General features: G+C 43.3%; 1 protein-coding gene across 2 annotated transcripts in view; it reads right to left on the bottom strand.

Moving 5' to 3' along the window:
* LOC111863666 (zinc transporter 1) overlaps positions 1-24,828 on the bottom strand; it is a 70,216-nt gene that overhangs the window by 34,476 nt on the left and 10,912 nt on the right. Inside the window, exon 1 of one of the 2 annotated variants that reach the window (XM_023850177.2) lies at positions 10,727-10,822. The exons of the other annotated variant lie outside the window; for it this stretch is intronic. The gene's annotated coding sequence lies outside the window, so the exon portion shown is untranslated. Of the gene's footprint in view, positions 1-10,726; positions 10,823-24,828 lie in introns of those variants that run through there. 2 annotated transcript variants of the gene reach the window in all.

The raw sequence follows: 24,828 nt of genomic DNA, 5'->3' as shown, positions 1-24,828 counted from the left end.
TGAAGACTGGCAGGGGAAAGTACTCGGTGAAATGTCTTGCACGAAGGTTGTTACTTTGAAGGGGACAAAGTTAATTTTGATGAATAAATGAATAACTAATTTAGTACAAAATTAATCTCATTACGCAGACCGCGCCATAGCTCAAGCGGTTAGTCGCTGGCTTCACAACGCGGCGGCCCGGGTCTGGTCAAGTGGGATTTGTGGTGGACAAAGTGGCGCTGGGGAAGGTTTTCTCCGAGTACTTCGCTTTCCCCTGCCATTCTTCATTCCACCAGCTGCTCCACAATCACCCTCACCTTTCATCTAGGGATGGTACAATAGGACAGAAGTGGCCGCAGTATAAGGGACTTAGTCCCACCCCACTAGCATAAAAAAATTTCATTACGCATCTGTGGTCTAGTGGTCAGACTTCCTGGCTACAGATTCAGAGGTCCCGGGTTCGATTCCGGGCGATACTAGATTTTCTGAGAAGTAGTGGGTCTGAAACAGAGTCCACTCCGCCTCGTGAGGATAACTGCGGAGCTACTTGAATGGAAAAGTAGCGGCTCCGGTCTATAAAACTGAAATTAAAAGCCGTGGAATCCGTTGCGCTGACCACGTGACACCTCCTATCCGCAAAAGTTGGCACTAACTTCGCCGAAAAGCGGCGGTCGCTCTGTCGGTATAGTTTTCTTGCGGACTAAGACCACGGAGTTTTTTATTAATCTCATTACATTGTTAACACACCTCGTATATCGTCAACTAACACACAAAATCCAACATAAATGCGTTGAAGTTACATGATAAATGATAATCAATAACGTTATGCATTACATCGGTATGCAATTCAACCTTAAAACATGTAATCCCATTGTATGTCTTGTTTGACACGGATTACGATGAAATACATTTTGAAAGTCTGCATTATAAAAACGAGCATGCGCTTTAATAAAACGGCCGGACAATGAAATCAGCCCTATGTGAACTCCGTTTTGCACAATGACAAAGTAGATTAAAACTTACAATTCCATTCACACAGCGGAACAGCGTTAAAATGAATCACATATCAGTCTACATTAGGCGTAATTAATGACGGCTTTCGCTCCCTCGATAAAATAACCCCAGACATTCTTTCCATCACCACAATTCAACATACAAACAAAAACGTAACATCTATAGGTAACAAGTTTATAATCCTTCACCGCATTAAATTTGGCATGATTAAAGATGTCACTTCTCGCCACAGAATAAAAGAAAATATTTCGCTGTCTAGCCACGTTGCTACTTTACATTTATACAAAAATTGCCATAACACCTCCTTATCTTTAACTGGCCTTTTACCGCACATGGGGGCAAGCGGTGGTGTATTTGGTTGAGGCACTATGCTACAAGCCGAAAGTCTGCGGGATCGAATCTCGATGAGGTCATCGGATTTTCCAATTGACCTAATCATTCCAGCCGCACTATGGCCCTGTGGTCGACTCAGCCTCTAACAGAAATGAGTTCCAGGAATCTTCCTGGAGAGTGAACGGCGGGCGGCGTGTAGGGCTGACAACTTTACTGCCATTTGTGAGACGATTGTCTAGAAAATATGGGAGCCTCGACGTCTCACAACCTTATGGGCCTCCATGGCCTGTTACGGGGATAGCTTTATCTATTACCATACAAACTGTTCTTGATTGTACATGTAATTGAGCTGGTTCAGCTGCTCCTTTGGGGTAGAACGAGTCCTTAAGCGACGACCGTGAGTATTTGAACGCAGAAATTAACAGTACCAGATGACTAAAATCCTGGTATGAAAACAATATTAACGGTATCTGGATAAATGCGTTAGTTTCCTCATTTCCCTTTGTCCCCTCGCAGTCAATGCCATGACACGACAGTCAGGTAACAAATAATTTCTGCTCCGTGGTAGGAAACATGAGGCGTCAGTGAAGCACGGACTATTTTACGCCACTTGACAACTATCAGTTCATTTCAGTAACGGCTGATCTGTGAATCTACTTAAATGGATATGACAATACATGCAGCACGTATGAATTAAGTGATAAATAAATAACGATTTTTGTCGGAAAATTTCGGAGAAAGAACCACTTTGAAGACTCGAGAGGTGATGAGAAGGTAATATGCGAGTAAGTTTAGAGAAGGCCGCGCCATAGGTCAAGCTGTTAGTCGCTGGCTTCCCACCGCGGCGGCCCGGGTTCGATCCCGGGTCTGGTCAAGTGGGATTTGTGGTGGACAAAGTGGCGCTGGGGGGGTTTCTCTGGGTACTTCGGTTTCCCCTACCCATCTTCATTTCACCAAGTTCTCCATCATCATAATCACCCTGGGCAGGTACACTAGGCCAATCAGTGGCCGCCGTGCCGAGTGGACCCAGTTGGACTCCACCCCCCACTAAGCGAATTAATTTTTTTTAAGCTTAGAGAAACAGGGTGTGAAGGTATGGATTAGATTCAACTGTATCTGTACACGGTTCAAATGGCGACATTTACATGCTTCACGCTGTTTTCTTGCTTGGCTTAGTCTTCGACCCTGAAGATGGAGGAGACACGTTTCTCAAAAACGCCGGTTGACTTTCACCGGACTACACGGCGTTAAATTACAAAAGGCCGCAATCTTCACAACCACCGCTGTGAGAGACCCTCACATCCAAAATAATTATTCGATTCTATACAGAACAAATATTGTGGAAGGATTTATTTTAGCCTCGATAAAAGCGTAATCGGTACAGCGACTGGCTACGGGCTAGATGACCGAGAGGTCCGAGTTCGAGCCCTGGTAGGGTCAAGAATTTTCTTTTCTCCACTTCGTCCAGACCGGCTCTGGGATCCACCCTACCTCTTATCCAGTGGGTATTGGGGGCTATTTCCTCGCGGGTAAAGCGGCCGGGTAGTGAAGCTGACCTTCATCTTCAAGAAAATGTGGATCTATACACCCACTTCCCCATACGACTTCATGGCGTAGTGCTTAATTAGTTAAGCACAGGAATAACTTTACCTTTAAGAGTCATAAATGGCCCTAACCTTTTTTTGGACGAAGAAGAAACCTAGTTATAACATTCATAGCAGTCCTTGCTCCACAAATCTCTAACACCGCTCCGTCACGACCCAGCTTCCAACTTCATAGAGTGTCTGTCATTCCTTACTTCCAACAACATCAATCACTTTTCTGGTGAACATAGCTACAACTGGCTAATTGCTAACGTCACTGAGGAAGCCGAGAATGGCATGAGGCCGAGAGGGGCGTAACTGATATGACTCTGTAAAGCTGTCTCTGTGTTTAACTAATTAAGCACCTCGCCATCATGGCGTATGGAGGGGGAGGATGTATAGATCCACATTTTCTTGACCTCGGCACTAGCTGCAGTTGAGTGGTCAGCTTTGTGAACCTGCCGCTTTAACCCCGGTACCCATTGGATAGGAGGTTGGGTGGGCCCCAGAGCCGGTCTGGACGACGTGGAGAAGAGAAAATTCTTGACCCTACCGGGACTCGAACTCCGACCTCTCGGTCATCCAGCCCGTAAGCCAGTCGCTATACCGACTGCACTATCCCGGCTACCTTCTGCACTGAAGAAGGCACAAGTACTAACATCAAAGGCATGGAATTTTCCTGATTCCAAGGTACACCAGGGAACATCAAAATAAATCCAAGTCGTGAACAAAAGAGCGAGAGTGAAGGCAGTGACACGGATAATCTTACAACCAATTATCAAGAGTAGGGGTGCCCAATTTCAAACCACTGAACAGGATGGTCTAGGGGTAAGGCCCTCGACTTGTTACCAGAATCTCAACGGAGACACTGACCATCTTGACGAATGTGCAGTTTCCCTCAGTTCCTTTAGAAAAGTACCTTGAAAAGACCACGACTGTTTCCTTCAAAATTCTCTCCAATTCATCTATACAGTCTAAATACTAAGAGCGTCGATACACAGCCCACGAAAGGAACTTCAAACTACTGAGTGTCTACCTGGACCTTAAGTACACCTCCTGAGCACCACCATAAGAAACGGATAAATTTGTCAATATTGCGATACATATATGTTTCTTTGTTTCTCGGTGTGGGGTGAGACTGAGTACTCTTAGTACGTCGGCCACTAATTGGCCTACTATACCAGCCCAGGAAGATACAGAGTGGGCCAGACTCAATTAGGCAGTTTTTGATCATTAATAACTAACCAATCCAACAACACACGGGATAATGGGAAAGTGCCTTTTGTTGTCGATAGATGGCAGCATCATACGGTATGCTGTGAACGAGGTCAATACTCTGCCTACTTAGTGTGCATCGAGGAAACATCATGGCCGGTAGACGGTTGTCTATCGAGCAGCGTGTAAAATGTGTGCGCCTTTGCTCAGTTACTAACAATGTATCAGAAGTCCAGCGCAGGATGTTGGAAGAGTTTGGACCGCCAGCAGTCCACAGGGACACAATCGTGATGGTGTGGGGCGGCGTGACGTACGAAGGACTGATTGGCCCGTTCTTCCTTGAAGGTTGCGTCACGAGGGAAACCTACCTAAAGTTGCTGAGGGAAAGTGTCATCCCAGAACTTCAGAGGAGAGAGAACTTTGATGAACTGTGGTGGCAGCAAGATGGGGCCCCACAACACTTTGCCAATATTGTTCAGGCGTTCTTGCATCAAGTTTTTCCTCAACGCTGGATTGGCCGTCGAGGGCCTGTGGAGTGGCCAGCCCGATCACCCGACATCACCCCACCAGACTTTTTCCTTTGGGGTTACCTCAAAGACAAGGTGTACGCTAATCCCATTGACAGTGTGAAACATCTGCGTGAGGTGATTGTTCAGGAGTTCAATAAAGTTCCGGTGAATATGTGTAGCAAGGCGTGTGAAAATGTTGCTTTGAGTCTGCAAGCCTGTGTTGACTTTAGTGGTGCCCAGGTTGACCAGTATCTTGAAAATCGATGACTTATGTGTGTGCGATTCCATTTTTGTAAACATTGCAATTGTTAACATTTATCAATACAAATAACATCTAATCAAAAACTACCTAATTGAGTCTGGCCCACCCTGTAGATGATGAGTGTGGAGCACTCGGTGGAATGAGATTTGGCAGGGGAAACCGAAGTACTCGCAGAAAACCTGCCCCAATGCCAATTTGTCCATCAGAAATCCCATATGACCTGACCTGACCTGGGTTCGAACCCGGGCTGCCGGTAACTAACAGCCTGAGCTATGGCACGGGCTCCATCCACTATAAGAACGATGGTGCGTCATCGTCAGTTGGCGACGTAGACCGCTACGTCATCAATACACAATTACCAGATCCTATTTTCAACATAATTCACGTATTCATTATGTCGGTCCGAAGTTCAGAGATACTTTTACAAGGTTTCTTTCGTGTAGTTTTACATACGGTACGACGTAACTTGGATCACAGAGTAGATGACATTTATCCACCCTGTAGTGAGCAGATCTATAAAGCACGCGAATACGAACTCGGCTCATCACGCACAAAATATTCGTTTCAGTTTAATATACTATAATGTTACGTACCTAAATTACAAAATTCAAACGAACGCATGGCTGACGAAAGAGAGAAAAATACGAGAAAAATACCCAATCTGAATTGTTCTCAATGTAAATACTGTACCAGAACTTTATCGTTAACAAAAGCAGACATATTTGTTCTACAAGTAGTACCAAGCCGAAGCTGGAAATAAATTCATCCATTAGCGAAGCACGGGATCTAGAAGTTGAGAAGTAGGGCTATTCACGTAGACAGAGGAGGAAAGCTTTTAACACATTTCTGGCGACAGAAAGATTCTCTGGCGGGCGACATAAACTTAAATGGAGGCCCGCGGGTCGCTAGTTCGACAACCCTACTCAAAGAGATCTGACTGTAATTCGAGGCAGGCTTCGACATGAAAAACTGTAGCCTTACAATCTAATCTACAGATACACTATTTAAGCAAACTCCATGGAGGTCATTGCTTCTAACTAAGTCCAAGGAGTTGGGTCCTTCTTCAGAAGTCAACAGTTGCTCAGCTCAAGAACTTCCCAACATTTATGGAACCATAAGGTTCATTCCCGTGTGCACAAAAACCCGCCACTGGTCCCTATCCCCAGGATAATCCTGTTCATACCACCACAATATATTTCTCTAAGATCCATATTAATATTATCCTACCACCTATGTTTAGGTCTTCCTAGCGGTCTCTCTCCTGGCTTTCCCACTCTTCTCTCGCATGCGTGCTACATATCCCGCCAATCTCATCCCCTTCACTTTTGTTGCCCCTGTGCCTAATTCAGCATGGCGCCATGAAGCTCTATGGCGAGTGGAGGTACAGCTCCAAGAATTCTTGCTTTAGGCACTAGATGGATAGTGGTTAGCTTCACGAACCGGCCGTCTTGCCAAGAATAAAGGCCTCTAGCATGGTCTTAGTAAGGGGCTGGACAAAGAAACAATGAAAATAATCCTTGCCCTTGCTGAACATCGAACCCCAATCATCCAGCCCGTAGCTAGACCCTGTATTAACTGAACGCATGAAAGATAGTAGGCTCAAATTCGGGGACCCGGTGACTGATATATTTTTTCTCTTTTTCCGAGGTCAGCAGGTGAAGAGATGCGACAGTATTTTGATACAGGCTGCAAAGTTTCTTTTCAAATCCGTCACGAACGTCCTTGCATCTCATTCGGCGTTACGTAAGCTTCCGACTTCCCCTAAGCCCCAGCGTCCACTGGATGTGTTTTCATGGCCCTAATATAGATCTTCACCCTAAGACTGAAAGATCAAGGCCCATATAAAGAGCAAGAAAACAAAACATTCTGAACTGAATAATACGATGCCTTCATTGAACAATAAACACAAAAAGCAACCATCAGAATTCCTTGAGTTTTGGACTTTATTCATCGTGCGGTATTTTAAAATCTAGAAAAAAACAGTGTTTCGGAAACTGGATCTGTTTCCGTCCTCAGGTAAGTGGGGNGAAAAAAACCGTGTTTCGGAAAACTGGATCGTTTCCCGCCCCCGGGAAAGGGGGGGGGGGGGAGACACCCACTCTGTTGGGTACCTTAGAAAGAGCTAACCTCATTCACTAATTAGGTGACTTCCCCTTCACCTTGGGACGGAAACAGATCCAGTACGTTGTGTGTTCTAGTTTTGAGAATACTGGACGATGGGCAAAGTCCGAAAACCGAGTAATTCTGAGTGTTATACGCCACCGTCAGAACCCTTTAAAATATACAAAAGGCAACATATTGACGGAAACTAGGAGCCTCGGTTCTCCTTCAGTAATGTCTTAAAAGTCATCCAAATCAATAATTCTGCAACGAGGTCAGTAACGGCCCATCTGCCCAGTAGCTATTATAAATAGTACCGCCATCAACGATCTGCTTTGAACGAAACGTTTCCTTTCGAAACAGTTCAGTCGTTCCATTTCTGCATACATTTGCTCTTTATTTAAAGGCGTTGTATTTACATACGTGTAGCTTGTTTAACCAAGGCGTAGGTGGGTGGACAAAATTAAAATGGATCTTAGAGACAGGATGTGATGTTATGGATTGGATTGATCTGGCTCAGGATAGGGACCAGTGGACGGCTCTTGTGAACACGGTAATGAACCTTTGGGTTCCATAAAATGCTGGGAAATTCTTGAGTAGCTGCAGAATTGGCGGCTCCTCCAGAAGGGTTCAGCTTCATGAGTAAGTAGTTTAACGACGTTGGAAGTGTCTCAGAGTGTATAGGGCCAACTGATTACATGAAGTGACAAATGAAGCAAGCGGTGGTGTTCCAATTTAGTGTACTATACCAGCATTTGGGCCGCGCCACAGCTCAGGCGATTACTTACTGGCTTCCCACTGCAGCGGCCCCGGTTCGAGCCCAGGTCTGGCAATGTGGTATTTGTGGTGGACAAAGCGGAGCTGGGGTAGGTTGTCTCCCAGTACTTCGGTTTACCTTCCCAATCCTCATTCCACCAATTTCTCTACAATCACCATCATCTATCATTTGGGGCTGGTACAATAGGCCAGTAGTGGCCGCAGTACCAAGTGGACTCACTCATCCCACTAAGAATAAAAAATAAATAAATAATACCAGCATTTGATAGGAGGGGCAGAATAAACACAAGAAAAACTCCCGGAAGTACAGACGCTACCCCAGCAGAGAGTCTAACCTGCCCCTCGCGAATACAAGTCGAAAGCGTTACGTCTTGAGCTACGTTTCTCGGTTACGACGTTGTCAGAATTCCCAGAATAACGGAACCACGAAGTATGACATATATTTATCCAGCGTAAAAATACACACTAATAAACGAGGAAGTGTAAAACACTGCTCAAGAAGGCAGGAAAAAAATGAGGTTATCTGTTCTCTTTCTGAATGATACATGAGTATGTCTTTCCGCATCACATAACTACTAACCCACTTGGAACGTCGTTTAGATGTATTCATTAATGACAAATTATTGCTGTACGTTATGATATAACAAATAGCATGTATTTTATTACGCAAATACATAGTTTTCTTGATGAGAAGAAAACTCCGGGTCAAGTATCTTGTCAAGGCTAAACATTAAGTCCACAGCCGTCTCGGAGGGTTTCACCAATCAACACACTGTTTCAACAACATCGATCTTAACAACCTCAAACTCTCTTTTACGCGTTAGTCGCAGAGGTTGGTTTTCATTAGCCACGCACAATTTAACCTCGGACGTTTCCTCTACGGCTCAACACTGCTGACAAAACCGTGTACGACCCGATGAACTTACCTCAACACATCAGGACTGTAAAAGATAACAGGCAGTTCTAGAAAGAACAAAACGCATACTTTCCATTGACATGGCAAGGACCGAAAAGAAAACGACGAGTCCAACAATTCTTATATTGTTGCGTGTGTATTCGTTGCCTAGCAACGATAGGGGCTATGCACAGACAGAAAGTTGATCAAATAAGCCTTTTATTTTTTCAAAGTAAGCCAGAAAGGTAAAGTTGTCCCTGTGCTTAATTAATGAAGCAGTTAAGCACTATGCCATGGAGACGTATGTAGGAGTGGAGGTATAGTTACACCATTCTTGGCATTGGCACTAGACGAAGGTGAATTGTCAATATGGATCAATGGTGTGATCCTGTAAACCGGATATTGAGCATTTAGATTCCGTAAATTTCTTGTGTGGATGAGTGCTTATTAACTAATCAAGAAAGGTTTCATGGCTTAGTTCACAGCGGGCGGCCATACTTTCAACTTCCCGACAGTTCTGGACAGTCACAATCCTTATGTACTCAACAGATTCATCCTCATATTATATTTATTCTAAGATCCATTTCAATATTATCCTTGCATCTGCACCCAAGTCTACCCCATTTGGTCTCTTCCCTCTGGTTCTACAACTAAAATGTTGCATGCATTTATCGTTTCGCCCATGCATGATGCCTATCTTGTTCATCTCGCCCACCTTGACTTTTTTTTCATCGAAATAATATTTGTGATTTGAGGTTCTCATAACAGTTACTATGAAGATTGTCTCGTGAGAAGTGACGTCGAAGGACACCCACATTTCGACAGAGCCCGCTGCCTCAATCTTCGGGAGAGAAAAAGTCTTCTTTGCATTCGATTCCATGTCTGCACTTCATTACAGATCTTCAGCACAATGAATTTTCCACGTAAATTTGTCCTTGTTCTTAATTAATGATACACCACGCAGTGAAGGGGTATGAGGAGTGGAGGTATAGGTCTACAATTATTGACCTCGGCACTGGATGGAGGTGGATGGTCGGTTTCACGTTTCGGCTGCCTTACCCCCTAGACCCAATAGACAGGAGGCTAGACTGTGTCTGGACAGAATGGAGTAGACACAAATTTCTTGCCCCTACCGGGACTCGAATCCTGGTCGTCCAGTCCGTAGTCCGCCCCTATACAAATTAATCAAAGTACATAATTTGTGGGTCCTAATTAGTTGGTTGAGTAAATATGCGACAAGCCGAAAGGTCGATATTCCATTTCCGATGTCATTGTATTTTTCAACTGACCTAATCCTTCCAGCTGGACTATGGCCCTGGGGTTGACTTAGCCTCTCAGAAATGAATACAAGGAATATGCCTGGGGGTAAAGGGCGGCCGGACCGTAAGCCTGACAACCTCATTGCCATCTGTGAGCCTACTATCTAGAAAATGTGGGAGCTCCGACGTCTCACAGGCTTCCACGGCCTGTTACAGGGATCAGCTTTATATAATTACAACTAAATTCATCCAGTATTACCTAATAATATATAGTGCGTTCAGTTAAGAGGAAACTTTGCAATACCGCTGATCCGGCCCAACATTCCTCACAGATTGCTACTGCAACTGCTGATAGCAGAATGAGTCATCAGCGCTGATAAGCGCGCGCCGTTGCAGTTACAGTTACAGCAGCAATCTGTGAGGAATATTGGGCCCGATCAACGGTGTTGCGAAGTTTCCTCCTTGACTGAACACCCTGTATAATGTAAAAGGCAAAGATATCCCTGTGCTCAATCAATTAAGCAATAAGCCANGAGAGGGGAGAGGGGGGGGGGGGGGAATCGGATGTGCAGATCAATAAAATATATCTGGATGACATGTGAAATCTGTGAAGGATCCATGCAAGAACAGTAGTTCTACAACAAATGCTTCGCCCTGTATAATTTGAAATAAATGATATATTGTCGCCTGTTACCCTCTAACCTACTTCTGTCTCTTAGGTAACGCGACGTGGGTCTCGGATTCGGCGATTATTTATTTGACACACTCTTATCAACATTTACAAGTACTACTATGATCACCTATCACGTCCTCTTGACGTTTCTTCAGCACTATCACAATTCTCGGTGAGGCGTCTGCTGATCTGCTCCGTGACTGCTAAAACCCAACTCTTCTCTTCGAAGGCTGGAAATCGACTGCCAATGCTTGACTAACTCTGCCGAATGCTAGATTTCAACTGAACTCGTAATTCGTAACTGCCTCAACAAGTCCAAGTCAGCACTGACGAGTATTCTCGTTATGTAGCTTCCGCACTACCACACAGAAAACGTGTTACCGATTACCTAGCAACAGTCGCTGCACGGACTCATCTGTTGCGTGACGTCACAGCCTATCGGGGAGGGGTATTTGTCGAAAGTTGTTACGGATATTCCTACGCAACGGTCACGAAAATTTCCATTGTTTCGTTGCTCATGCTGCGCGACAAATAACTTCACGTGAGTCTCGGATTTGGCGAACACGTTTATTAGCCATGCTCACATTCACGAGTACAACTATTATCCACTTATAGCGTCGCCAGTATCACAACCTTCACTCTTCAATCTTCAACTGCGGCGGCTATCTTCAAATTGAACTCCACGTTTCAATATTGACTTTTACATCCGCGTCGAGAAACTTAGCTCGGGTGGTAACGTTTCGGATTTCTATTTTGAAGGTGCCCGAGTCTCGGTCGAAACACCGACTAACGGCGACGGTGGGGTTTCGCGTTTTTCCTCACACTGAATTGCAATAAACGAGAGTAAAAGTTGGCGATACTGTTTGGTAATTTTGTTAAAAAAGGATTTATGTCAAGACAACGAATAAATGTTTATAACTCCTGAGTTCTTTCTCGGACACCCTATATAATACCACCATGCATGTCATTCATTCAAGGCTACATTATCTCCGCAGTTGACTGAACGTCATCAAATAAACTAAGATGGAAACTTAAAAATACACAGTGTCGTTACTTTACGTGGATCTTAGACCGCGCCACAGCCCAAGCGGTCAGTCGCTGGCGTCCCACCGCGGCGGCCTGGGTTCAAACCCGGGTCTGGCCAAGTGGGATTTTTGGTGGACAAAGTGCCGCTGGGGTAGGTTTTCTCCGAGTACTTCGGTTTCTCCTGCCAATCTTCATTCTACCAAATTCTCCATCATAATCATAATCACCCGGGGCAGGTACAATTGGCCAATGAGCAGCCGCCCTGCCGAGTGGACCGAACTGGATTCCAACCCCCATTATGCGAATTAAAAAAAATTACGTGGGTCTTGGGCAACAGAATGGCGATTTTCATCCACAGTTCTCAATAAATCTCAGTCGTCTGTAACAGGAAGATCCCAATGAATACGGCTGAGGTATCTGCCAACAGCAACCGGCGAGGAGTCCAGTAATATTATGTTTCTTGACATGTGCATGGAGTATGTGAAACTATGCACATTGTAAGCACAATAAGTTGGCGTCAGACCCTTCCGTCAGAATCATCGCTTGGGGGGATTTCTGAAAGTAGGCAGGTTCTAGATTAAGATTACGACGAACTGATCAACTAACTCCAGTGCTGAATCCTTCTTGAGAAGCCGCCAGTCGCTCAGCTACTCATAAGTTTCCCAACTTTCTACGGACACCGTCGGAGCTTATTTGCGTCACGCAGGCATGGACGTCAGAACAATAGAACATAAAGGACGTATGGCAGTGGATTCAGTTGGGTCGGGACAGTGTCAAGCAGACGGCTGTTGTGAACACGGTAACAAACCTTCGAACTGCATAAAAATTGGCGACCATATGTTTCTCCAGAAGTACTGTGCTCCATTACTCAGTTATGCAGAACTGTCCCTCTTTTAATTTTCATAAAGTTTAAAAAGTAAATTATAATTCTTGGCAAGTGACCAAATAGCTTCTCGGGATATAACTTCAACAAAAATTGCGTGTTTTGAAAATTCTTTTAACATACACATTTTCAGAACGTTTCACTCGACTCATTTCGAACTGTTTCTAACGCGCAGTTGGATTATTTCAAGTTATAATTAACGCACACATCTGAGAGATCTCGATATGCACTATTTTCATAACTTCATGAAGCGACCAATTAACTCAAACGCTACAGCGGACAAATATGGATTCATGTCCTTGTCCTTTTAGGGGAGCAGTCCTAAGATGAAGCCGATAAATCTGGAACATTCTCTGCACTGAAGGATATATGTGTTAAAAGAACACGGTTTGTGCTGACAATAAATGATATCTTTTACTGGTCTGTCTCCCCAACATCATCTTCTCTATCACGCATAAACAAATCCCCCTCCCCTTTCGCACGCACGCACACCATGCTTACACATCTACATCGAGACATACTGTTCGTATTACACTTCATATTTTGAAATTTGGCGGTCAAACAACTTTTAAAATGAATATTAAAAGTACATTTGAATGAATGCATGTCCCAATTCTGATAGTGTAGCTACAAACAAGAATTAGCGCTGTTCCCTTACTTTACTTACTCATGGAGCTGGGCCCTTCTGGAGGAGCCGCCAATTCTGCAGCTACTCAAAAATTTCCTAGCATCTTATGGAACCAGAAGGTTCATTACCGTGTTCACAAGAGCCCTCCAATGGTCCCTATCCTGAGCCAGATCAATCCAATCAATACCACCCCATCCTATCTCTCTAAGATCCATTTTAATATTTTCCACCCACCTAAGCCTTGGTCTTCCCAGTGGTCTCTTTCCTTCTGACTTTCCCACCAATATCCTATACGCATTCCTCGTCTTCCCCATTCGTGCTACATGCCCTGCCCACCTCATTCTCCTCCACTTGATCATTCTAATTATACTTGGAGAAGAGTACAAGGTTCCCTTATCTACTTCCGGTATATTATGAAGGATAACAAACATAAACTCAAGTACAATCCAAAGACTGAGTACAACTTCGCCCTCTCCCGTCTCACCGACTGCGATAATCATATTCCGATTATATTTGGGACATCATAAATGAACTTTAAACAATGTACTCGTCTGCGCCATTAGCGTTCACACTGGCTTGTCGTCAAGCATGCGTCAGCACAATGACACTGACCAAGAACAACTTACAAGCATTATAATAATGAGGGCAATGCCAACAAGAAATGTATCCTGAGGCAACTTACACTAAGATCTATCTTCTGCACTGTCAGCCAAAGGACCTATTCAATTTCGACTGCTCTAAACGTACTCAAGTCTTCATCTGGCGATTTGCATTACGAAATTTTACTCACACGAACTTCTATAATGCTGTGCACATCCTTGGTCTGATTTGTCATCTGAAAGCGAACTCGCTCGTTCGAACAAAAACGAACATGAGCGAACGAAAAGGGAGACGAACGCAACGTCTACAAGGCAGTTCGTCTTACGCTCTAATCTGGTATGCATACTTTACAAGATCGTTCTTCCCCTCCTTTTTTTTAAACAATTTGTAATAATTTTATAATTTTTGTTGGTATGTCTATAGCATAATAGGGTCTCCAGCGGTTACAGCACGTTTCCGATGCATGTACGTTTCAGGAGATAAAACTGGAGATTTATATATTTCATTATACATTTTGGTCGTTGGAGAACGTGACCCCCCTGTTACAGCACTGTACTCGCGGGAAACGGCGATTCGCATTCCGAAATTTCGATTTACGAACTGTTTCCAGCAACGCAACTATTCGTAAGCATTTGAACTGCACTGGGTAAACGGTAAAGTTGTCCCTGTGCTTAATCAGTTAAGCACTACGCCACGAAGACGTGTGTGGAGTGGATGTATAGATCCACAATTACTTGACCTCGGCACTACTTGGAGGTGAGTGGTCAGCTTCACGACCCGGCCGCTTTACATCCGGAGAAACAGCCTCGGTACCCATTGTGTAGGAGGCTGGGTCGACCCAAGAGCCGGCGTGTCACTATACCGACTGAGCTATCCCGGCTCCTGGAACTGTCCGTAAACATACCTTTTCAGCACAATTATTTGAAATTCTGTAGATTTGATCGGCCTCAATGTTCACTTCTTACTGGAAGAGATACGCTGTTGCAGCCCAATTGCACTATAGATATCACGTTGCATAGTCAGAAATACCGTTCCTTGTACTTCGCTAAATATTTACCACATGGAAAAAATGTTACAAAAAGTCACACACCATAAGAAATACATTTTATGTTACGCACCGATGTTTTTGTCCTATCCTGAGCCAGATCTAACCAATCCTCTCTCTCTAAGATCCATTTTAATCTTATCACCCCACCTATGCCTTGGTTTTCCCAGTGGTCTCCTTCCTTCTGGCTTTCCCACCAATATCCTATATGCATTCCTCTTCTCCTCGTACAGCAGATGCATCTTTTTGCGTAATATATATGTATAGTTTATTCGTGAGGGGCAGAATAGCTCAGTCGGTATAACGATGGGCTAAAGACTACAAGACCGGGGTTCGTTTCCTGAGAGAGGCAAGGGATCTTTCGTTTCATAGTGAACACCGACTCTCAAACCCATCCGGCCTGCCACCCAATTGGTACCGGGGGCTCTTTATAAGGGGTTAAAGCGGCCGAAGTGTCAAGCTGAACACTCACCTCCGCCTAATGCCGAGGTCATGATCGGCGGAGCTATACCTCCACTCCAATACATCTTCATGGCGCAGTGCTTAGATGATTAAGTACAGGAGCAAGTTTATCTTTTTACCTCATAATTAATTCGTTTGCAGAATCGGGACCACTTAATTCTGAGGCTTATGGACGAACCTCTACATCATCCAGGTTGACCATGTAAGTCACTGATCCCAACTTGCAACCTCTTCACAGGGAACTAGAAATCAAACGAAGCATAGTTCCATGGCGTGTTTGCTGATAGCTTTATCCACATAAAGTCGTGCACACGACATTCTCAGCTTTGTGGACTGCTTCTACTTTGTATCACTACATTCTGTGATCTTCGTTCCATGAGTGTTCAGATATTTTTGGAATTGAAGGCTTCACTTGCTTACGTTTCGCATTTGTAATAACACCGAACTGAAGTCGTCGGCCTAACGAGTCTCTGCTTCCGTAGAAACTTAAAGGGATGCTAGACGTCTTCATTGTAATAATGTTCATTATCCCATTCTGTACAAGAGCAATAAACATGCAAGTGACGCAATCCACGTTACTGTTTACAAGGCGATGATCAGGCCAGATGGCAGTACTACGTATAACTCAAAATTATTGAAATTTTAAACAATGACAAAGCTTACAGGCCGACAAGGCTAGTATCTTCATGCGTCCTTCGCGTGAAGTGTATAAAATGAATACATTAGGAAGTATAGTAATCGTATATACGAGCAACATCTCCGAAACTTCAAACGTGTTTAGATGACAACTGCCTTGCGGAATGTGATGATATGCAGTCTAGTAATGTTACTACTGGTGCCCCCGAAACATTGATATAAACCAGGGTAAATGGCATCACATCCCGAAAGGCTCTAATATTTATAGCCACTGCTATGATGAACTCAAATCTCACATAACAATCCTCCATAAGGAGGCTACCCTACCTCTTCTACCCTACAGGTGGATGCCGCAGGCTCCTCCGAAACGTCGATATCTACAAGACTACAAAGCGTCATATCCAAGACAACAATAACCTCAGGTATTCGGCAAAATTTAAAATGGTTGGTATGCATTAAATGTCGTCTACTGCATTTCAGTTTGGTCCGTAGTGGTCCAATATAAGATCTTACTTTACATGAAGCTACAGCAAGTTTATTCATTTTCTTCAAAAAAGATCGTGCAACAACTAATAACTCATAATAACTCAAGCAGCCGTGCCCTTCTCGATAAGCCGCCAATTGTGCAGCTACTCAAGAACTTGCCGGCATTTTGTGGAACCCCAAGGTTCATTAACTTGTTCACAAGAGCCCCCCACTGGTCACATTCTGCACCAGATCAATCCAGTCCACACCATCCCATCCTATCTAAGATCCATTTTAATACTGTCCACCGACCTAAGTCCTGGTCTTCCCAGTGGTTTCTTTCTTTCTGGCTTTCCCACCAATATTATATATGCACTTATATTCCCCCCATTGGTTCTACATGTCCTGCCCACCGCATCCTCCTTGACTTGATCATTCTAATTATACTTGGAGAAGAGAAAAAGTTATGAAGCTCCTCATTACGCAGTTTTCTCCAATCTCCCGTCACTTCATTTCTCTTTGATCTAAATATTCTCCTCAACACCCTGTTCTCAAACACCCTGAGTCTTTGTTCCTCCCTTAAAGTCGGAGACCAAATTTCACGCCCATACACAACCATAGGCAAAATTATACTTTTGTATATTCTAATTTTTATGTTTTTAGACAGCAGACGATAAGACAAAAGGTTCTGGAGTGAATGGTAGCAAGCATTTCCCGAATTCAATCTCTTATTAATTTCATCCTGAATGTTACTGTCGTTCCCAAATATCTGAACTGTGCCACATTTTCAAAACATATGTTAGCTATCTCTGTCATGCTTTTGCCCTGCATTTTGGTGAAGAGACAACAATATACACTTTGTCGTGCAATTACTACGTAACATGAAATATACAGCTATTTAAGCAACCAGTACTAATTCTCTCTGTAGACGGATCTGCCAACAAGTCTTTGTCACCTTTTCCATGAAGTATACTTATTCAGCAGAGCATGTTGAAACCTCTGCCTTGTATTTCCTTCAATACTGGGTGCTATGATAGGAACGTGTGTATGAGAAACACAGCCCCTATCATTCAACTCAATACACAAAGTAACGTGATTTGTGTCTCAGCAGCGGCCGGCGAGTAAAGCTAACAACCTCACCGCTATCTGTGAGCCGACTGTCTAGAAAATATGGAAACCTCGACGTCTCAGAGCCCTATGGCCCTCCACGGCCTGTTACAGGGATAGCAATGTCTGTCTCTCGTAACAAAATATGTAGTCATGATTGCAAAAGATGACCATCAAGGACAATGGATTACACAAACTCAAAAAGACCTCATTTAGTAAATTTGTTTAGGTACTCCGTCTGGCGTAGATTTTCGCACATTTGTCTCTTGTGAAAAATAGGTTGACGGTGCAAAAATTATCATTCCGTTTTTCTATAAAACCAAGTTCTGAATAACTGCGGATTGTGCTTGTAAACCGACGCCAGAAAGTGTAAAATTTAACCGCAACAACACAATACGTTAAACTGTAACGCGCCTTTCTTCTTCCGGGGGGAAAGAAAAAACTGCTATATACGAGAACATAAGCTCGGACCCCTTCCTCACCCTTTAACGCCGCGAAGAACTCCGGAAAACTAGATTGATTTTTATGTCATGTCACTGGAGGTCGACTCCACACCATATTCTTAGCTTACTTTAATTTACAACACAGGTACTCATAGTACACTATATATCAAATGAGAGACAGGAATAATTCATTTCCAGTGGCGGCAACCTACAGGTGCTGAAGTTTCAAGCGAAGCATTCAATGGTAAGTACACAGTTTATAGTGTAAACGAAATTCAAGAATATTATTATACAAAAAAAAAATGGTTCGCTCTACTAACGAACTACCCCAACAGAGATCAGTCCTTCTTGGAAAGCGGCCATGGGCTCAGCTCCTGGAGAATTTCCATTTTGTAGAACCCGAAGGTTCATTAACGTGTTCATAAGAGCCCTCCGCTAGCCCGTATCCTGAGCCAGATCAATCTAGTTCATACTACACCATTTTATCTAAAATCCATTTTAATATTATCAACCCACATATGTCTAGGTCCTTCTAGTGGTCTATTTTCTTCTGGTTCTCCCCCAAAACCCTACATTCATTCCTCTTCTTCCCATGCGTGCTACATACCCTGCGCATGCTCATTGACTTGATCAGTGTAATTATATTGGGCGAAGAGTACAAGCTATGAAGCTCCTCATTATAAAACTTTCTCAAAGCTCCTGCCATTTCATCTCTATGAGTTTCAAATATTCTCTCAGCACCCTGCTCCAATTCAGGCAAAACTAAATTAATTAATGGAATGTTCGGAGCTTTTCTGATATTTTCCAAATCTGCTACGTTTGCTGGTTGTTCTGAAAGAGCAAGTTCGGGAAGGTAAAGGAAACAAGCATCTGTTTCATTACTTCAGCTTGCTGTAATTTACCTCGCTGACGTACGTTTGTGGTACTGAAAAAGTGACCACTGTTTTAGAAAGCCCATAACGAACTTCTTCCATAAGATCAAATTTAACCGCTTTAAACTGTTCATTCGGTGGTGGGGGGTGGTGGCATAAAAGAAAACGGCGGGCAGCGTAGTCAGTATCAGTGATTTATAAAAAAAGTATAAGCATATGGTTTCCTGCACCTCTACATTAACATTTGAAGTAGGCCAAACTGACAGATTTTCATAAAACGTTGTATCAGCACCAGAAGGCTAGGAGCCAACCCATTTTTATATGTATCTTCTAGGATATACTAAACTTGAATTTAAACGGACTATACGGCGATATATCCCAGTAAACAGAACNATATACACGGTGCCAAATCCCAGAAGACTGCTTTCTTCATAGTCACCGCCGTGAAAGCCTCAAATCTTACACAGAACTCTGCATAACTAACGATGCTGTAAGATCCTAAAATCCTACATCTTTATACGTTTCAATTTCCTACAAATATGGCGGTGTTGCGAACTTTGGAGGCGGAAGCGACATTAGCGTCACTTCAGGTAGAATCCTTAAGTTTCTGTATGGCAAAAGAAGCGCAAAAAAAGTCTAGCCTTTCTTTACTGACTACAACATTCTGTTCTTCTGGGATGTCACACAGTGCAATGTAACACACATGCGCCTGAATATCACATTCCTGAACACCGTAGTCTTAATATTCACCGCAATCAGAACCTCAAACTTCATACAACTTTTTACAGACTAATACGGACACCGTGATTTGAAGTCTATATTTACAATCCGGTTTGATAGTGTTAATTTATAAACTATAGTGGTTGGACAAAATAATGCAAGCAAGTACAAAAAAAAAAAACTCCGTGGACTGTAGTCCGTAAGCGAGCTATATTGACCGAGCGACCGCCGCTTGTCGGCGAAGTTACAGAGATTAACGGCCGTGGGGTTCCGTTGCGCTGACCACGTGACATCCTCTATCCGCAAAAGTTGGCACAGATACTGTACACGTTTCTTTATTTACATGTTGTCTGACAATCTTCTGCCTTCAATACAGCCTCAGTCCTTCTCGGAATGGACTCGCACAAGTTCTGAAGAGTTTCTAGCGGAATTCTACACAGTTCTTCTTCAAGAACATTTTCAAGTTGTTTTAGAGCTGCTGGAGGTGGGAATCTGTTCATCCCTTATCTCCAAAACTGACCAGAATTGTTCACTGATGTTCAAACCTGGTGATTGTGCTGGTCAGGGAAGATGTTGAAGTTCACCTTCATGCTCAAAAAAAAAAAAAAAAAAAAACTGAACTCCTCCGGCTATGTGAATGGGGTCATTGTCGTCTTGGAAAACCGCATCGTTGTTCGGAAATAACGTCTGGATCATAGGATGCACCTGACTACCCAACCTGTCCACGTACTCCTTTGCAGTAATCCGGTCATGAAGGGCAACAGTGGGATCAACAGAATACTGTACCACGATATTGCTGCCCAAAACATCACAGAACTCCCCCCCCGTTTCACTGTTGAAACCAGGCATTCCGGATTGTGGGCTTCCTTGGGTGCTCGCCAAACAAAATCTTTCTGAACAGCGTGAAGGACAACTCATCTTACTGTACCACACACGCGTTTCTAGTCGTCTGATGTCCAGTTTTATGGCTGTGGCATCATCCTCTGCGCATCTGAGCACTACTTTCAGTAACCAGAGGTTTAGCAACTGCCGCCCTACCGCGGATGTTGGATTTATGTGGTCCATGTCGGACAGTATTTGTGGAAACAGGGTCTTCAAGATGAATATTCAGTTTTGTAGTCATCTGCGCTGCAGTAATTCTGACTTTTCGAAACAATCCTCCTCAATGTAAGATGATCTCCTTCTGTCAATGTTGATTTTCTTCGCTGATGTCTTGCCATGATTTACTCGTATGTATGCTGACGTAACCTTAAACTGTCACTCTCGATAGACCTAATAATGTGGCAGTTTTTGTCACAAATGCTCCAGCTAAACGCGTACCAAAAATCTGTCCTTTCAAAATCGGGAAGTCTCCCATTTTCCGATTATTTCACACGGACTGTCACTCAGCACAATCACTAATGCACTTACACGAGCACTACGGAGTGTGAACAAACGGAAGAACATTCGTTGTTTCCAACTTAAGATCTTTCTATGTTGCCAACACAAAACTATTCCTCAATTTCATGGTGTTTCCATTATTTCATTGTGTACAGGGATGTACGTATGAACGAACGAATGAATGAATGAATGAATGAAAGAATAAGGGGTGAGCCCTGACCGGTTTCTGCACCACGACCATCAATGATCTACTTGTGTTGTGAGCCCCCTCTCTTTCAACCCCTTAACAACCCAACATTTCAAACGAAGAGCACCTTATTTAAAGGGGCGTCTTGGTAGTCACATGGTTCTTCACGGTGACGTAACAAGTGACGAAATCTCAAAACAAGCTGCAACCTCGCAATCCCATAGGATATATGTGGCTGATTCATCTTTGTCTAGGTAGTGGGATTGTGTGTACAGGGACAGACCGTAAAGACAAACATATTTTGTATGCCATAGTGTTTGCATGTTGACATTCACAAATACGGCGACAATGCGAAACCTTGAAGTTAATCTGAAAATGTTTGTACTAGCCAGAATCTATAGTAATAAAAATAACGGAGAGAAACAGATCAATAAATTGTAATTAACTCTGTGGTTCAAGAAAGCTCTCATGATAGTTCCTCAGCTGGTCAAGAAATGCCCCACTCTTTTTAATCCACAGTTATGAATTTAGAGCTCCTCGGAGGCCAAAGCATGGAGTGAAACATGAATGAAAATACGAACCATAAATTTTACCCAGAACTTCCGATTTTAATCCTTACTTTAAAGTCTAAAAATTATAATCAGAAGGCTTAGAGGATTCCGAAAAGGAAACAATACTGTAACCAGCACAGCAGTGTCTGGAGACTTTACGAGATAATATACTAGACGTATTTACAACACACCTATTATCATTCTTCCTAGCAAACAATTTATAACATGGTGACCACGAGAAATATTAAAGTCATGATAGTGACAACTGATAAATCATTGCAGGTACGTACGTGCACTTTTGTATGGCGGGAATCAAGGTCATATCTATAAATTCTAATCAACCATTGTTTAATGTGACTAAAGTCTATTACGGTGAAGGAATGAACACCTGACATTAAGAAAGCGAAACAGTAACGCCGTCTACATGTTGCATTCGCCACACAGAAACGCTGAAATTTTGAACTTACTGGGTTGACATCTGCTGGAGAGGAAAACATTTACTGAGCGTTATCGTAATCAGAATTAACGGAGAACCGTTACAGCTCAGTAAAGTAGGGAACCCGAGTTCGATGGATTCCAGGAAGGATAACTGCAATACGAATTATTTCATCCAGAACAACTTAGGACAACCTAGCTTCTAATTCCTATGAGTATCAACAGCGTCTATCCGGGGACGCCTGCCAGCACAAGTGTGAACTTCCACCATTACACTTCGCAGTCAAAGCTATTTCCACACACATTACAGTTCACAGTTACACACGCACTAGGGTTCTCGGTCTTCACTAGTCGTATCCTGGCAACAGATTTATAACAGTTTGTCACTTCAAATCACACATGAAGTATTCTTTGCACCTCCTAATTCCTTTCTTGCCATTATTCTGTAACTGCCAATTCCGATGAATGGATTCAATTAAATATCTCTGCTCCCAAATTCATATTCAGGCAGAATGGTGTCTCGAAACTCGACTCCACTGAACTTTTCTTTATAACCACTTTGCACGGACCACACGGTAAACACAGCCTCTCCAATGTTTGTAAGGCGTGTTTACAGCGCCGCTACATATCAAAGGGAGTTACTAGATTGTTGCTTGCGTATTCGTTGCGCCGGGAATGTGTTTATCTAGTGGTTGCCTAGCCATAAACGTATATTCTAACTATTCCGGCTTTCAGGCGTCATGTCAAAATATATACACTGATTATTAGGAACACAACACAAAGTTGTGGTCTAACGGTAACATTACAGACTTCTGCTGGAAGGACGAGTTGGTTTCAATTTGTTCCGAGACACGAGTTTCCTGAGATTTCTCTCGTTTCCTTCCGTCCTTGCAAGTTAAGGAACATTACCTGAAAACGTCGAAAAATAATCCATAAAATACTCCCTCAACAATCAATCATATTAAATAATTATTACATTAATAACAATTGGAAAAATGCATTGTTCTCAAGACATTTTTTTATAAACACGGGAAATATGTCCATAAAAATGACGACGGCTGTCGACACTCAAGACTATTGCTGGCATATCCACCTGCCGGCAGAACCAGTACTCTTTGCTACTACCGCCTGCAGAGGTATCAGTACACTTTGTTACCATACCCTTAAGCAGCATTCTTATGATTTGCTGTATACAGAGATTTATAATAATAGCAGGTCGTAATATCAACACAAACATGCGACGTGATATTTAGTTTACGAGGAAGTGGGAGCTAAGACAATGACGAACAAATACGAAAATAATGATGATGGAAGAATATAATGAAAATGAATGTGTAAAAGCAGCATCTGCGTCCTCCTTCCTATTCTCAGCCGTCTTGGGAAAGTCGGGCGACATAAACAACAAAATGGCGGGATCTGCGCAAATTGTACTGAAATAAATTTTCATTTGCACACGCAACACCGAACTATTATTTTTATAAGGTCGTTAGCTGCGTGACCCGTTAACCCATATTAATCACTCCGGGACCACATACGCCATGCCAAATTTTGAATCGGAGGTTTGAAAGCCTAGTCAGCCTGTACGTCACGTGCGCGCACGCACACAAATATTTGTTCGTACTATCACCCTCAACCAGGTCTGAGATTACGTCATAACTTCAGTGGGCAAGTTTGTGGAAGAAAAGACCTATGTGTTCAATGAGACCTCCGGTATGGTGATTTTGGCTCCCACTCTGTGCTAAAAATACAATTTGGTAATTTTCTAATAACTTAACGATCTAGGTCACTCACTACTGCATCCAAACAGTGGCCGGTAAAGTGACAACGCAGGAGAGAGCAACGTGCATTTACTGCGCAGATCAGTGTTTCTCAAGTGCCGGACCGCGGCCCGGTTGAGAACCCACTGGCGCATACTATCTGGAGGAAAATGGACAGTGAACTGTTGCAAGACGCGGGGCGAACAATCCGTCATCTACGTNATTGAGTCTGGAGGTATAAATTTAATTTCTATACATGTGCAACATTTTGACCCAATAACAATAACAAAAGTAAAGTAAAAGTAAAGCTATCCCTGTACCAGGCCGTGAAGGCCCATAGGGTTGTGAGACGTTGAGGGTCCCATATTATCTAGACAATCGGCTCAAAGATGGCGGTAAGGTTGTCAGCCTTACGCGCCAGCCGCGCTTTACTTCCCAGGAAAATTATTTAATTAATTCCTGATACTCATTTCTGAGGCTGAGTCGACCCCAGGGCCACAGTGTGGCCGGAAGGATTAGGTCAATTGATAAAAAAAAATCCAATGACCTCATCGGGACTTGAACCCGCGAACTTCCGGCTTGTAACATAGTGCCTCAACCAACTACGCTACCGCGTGGCCCCTAACAACAACCAAACGTCGTCGAAATCATACAATATCGTCAGTAACTTTAAAAAGTTCTAGAATAAGAGCCACATTTTCACTAAAAAAATGAGAGAATAAAAATGTGCACTAGACGGTACGATGTGAACTATTTCGGAAAAGGTGGCCACTCCGATACCAAGCATATTTCCCAGTGCCGTGTACTGCTGTCATCTTCCATTCCTATTCATAACGACTATCTACGGCAAAATTAGCAGAGCGATATTTATTATAGCCAAGGAATTACCTTCCTGATTAGTCTTCATGACGCCATTCGCGTTACACCCCTAAGGTTCAGGACTGCAATTGATAAATATGACATAAATCAATTCGGTACTGTTTGCATATGCATATATATTGTGACATGTTGCGCCAAGCCGAGCCCCCCCCC

Source organism: Cryptotermes secundus, unplaced genomic scaffold (assembly GCF_002891405.2).
Source record: "Cryptotermes secundus unplaced genomic scaffold, Csec_1.0 scaffold234, whole genome shotgun sequence".
Taxonomy (NCBI): Eukaryota; Metazoa; Arthropoda; class Insecta; order Blattodea; family Kalotermitidae; genus Cryptotermes; species Cryptotermes secundus.
The sequence above is the reverse complement of the archived record's forward strand: the minus strand, read 5'-3'. Positions and strand labels throughout refer to the sequence as shown.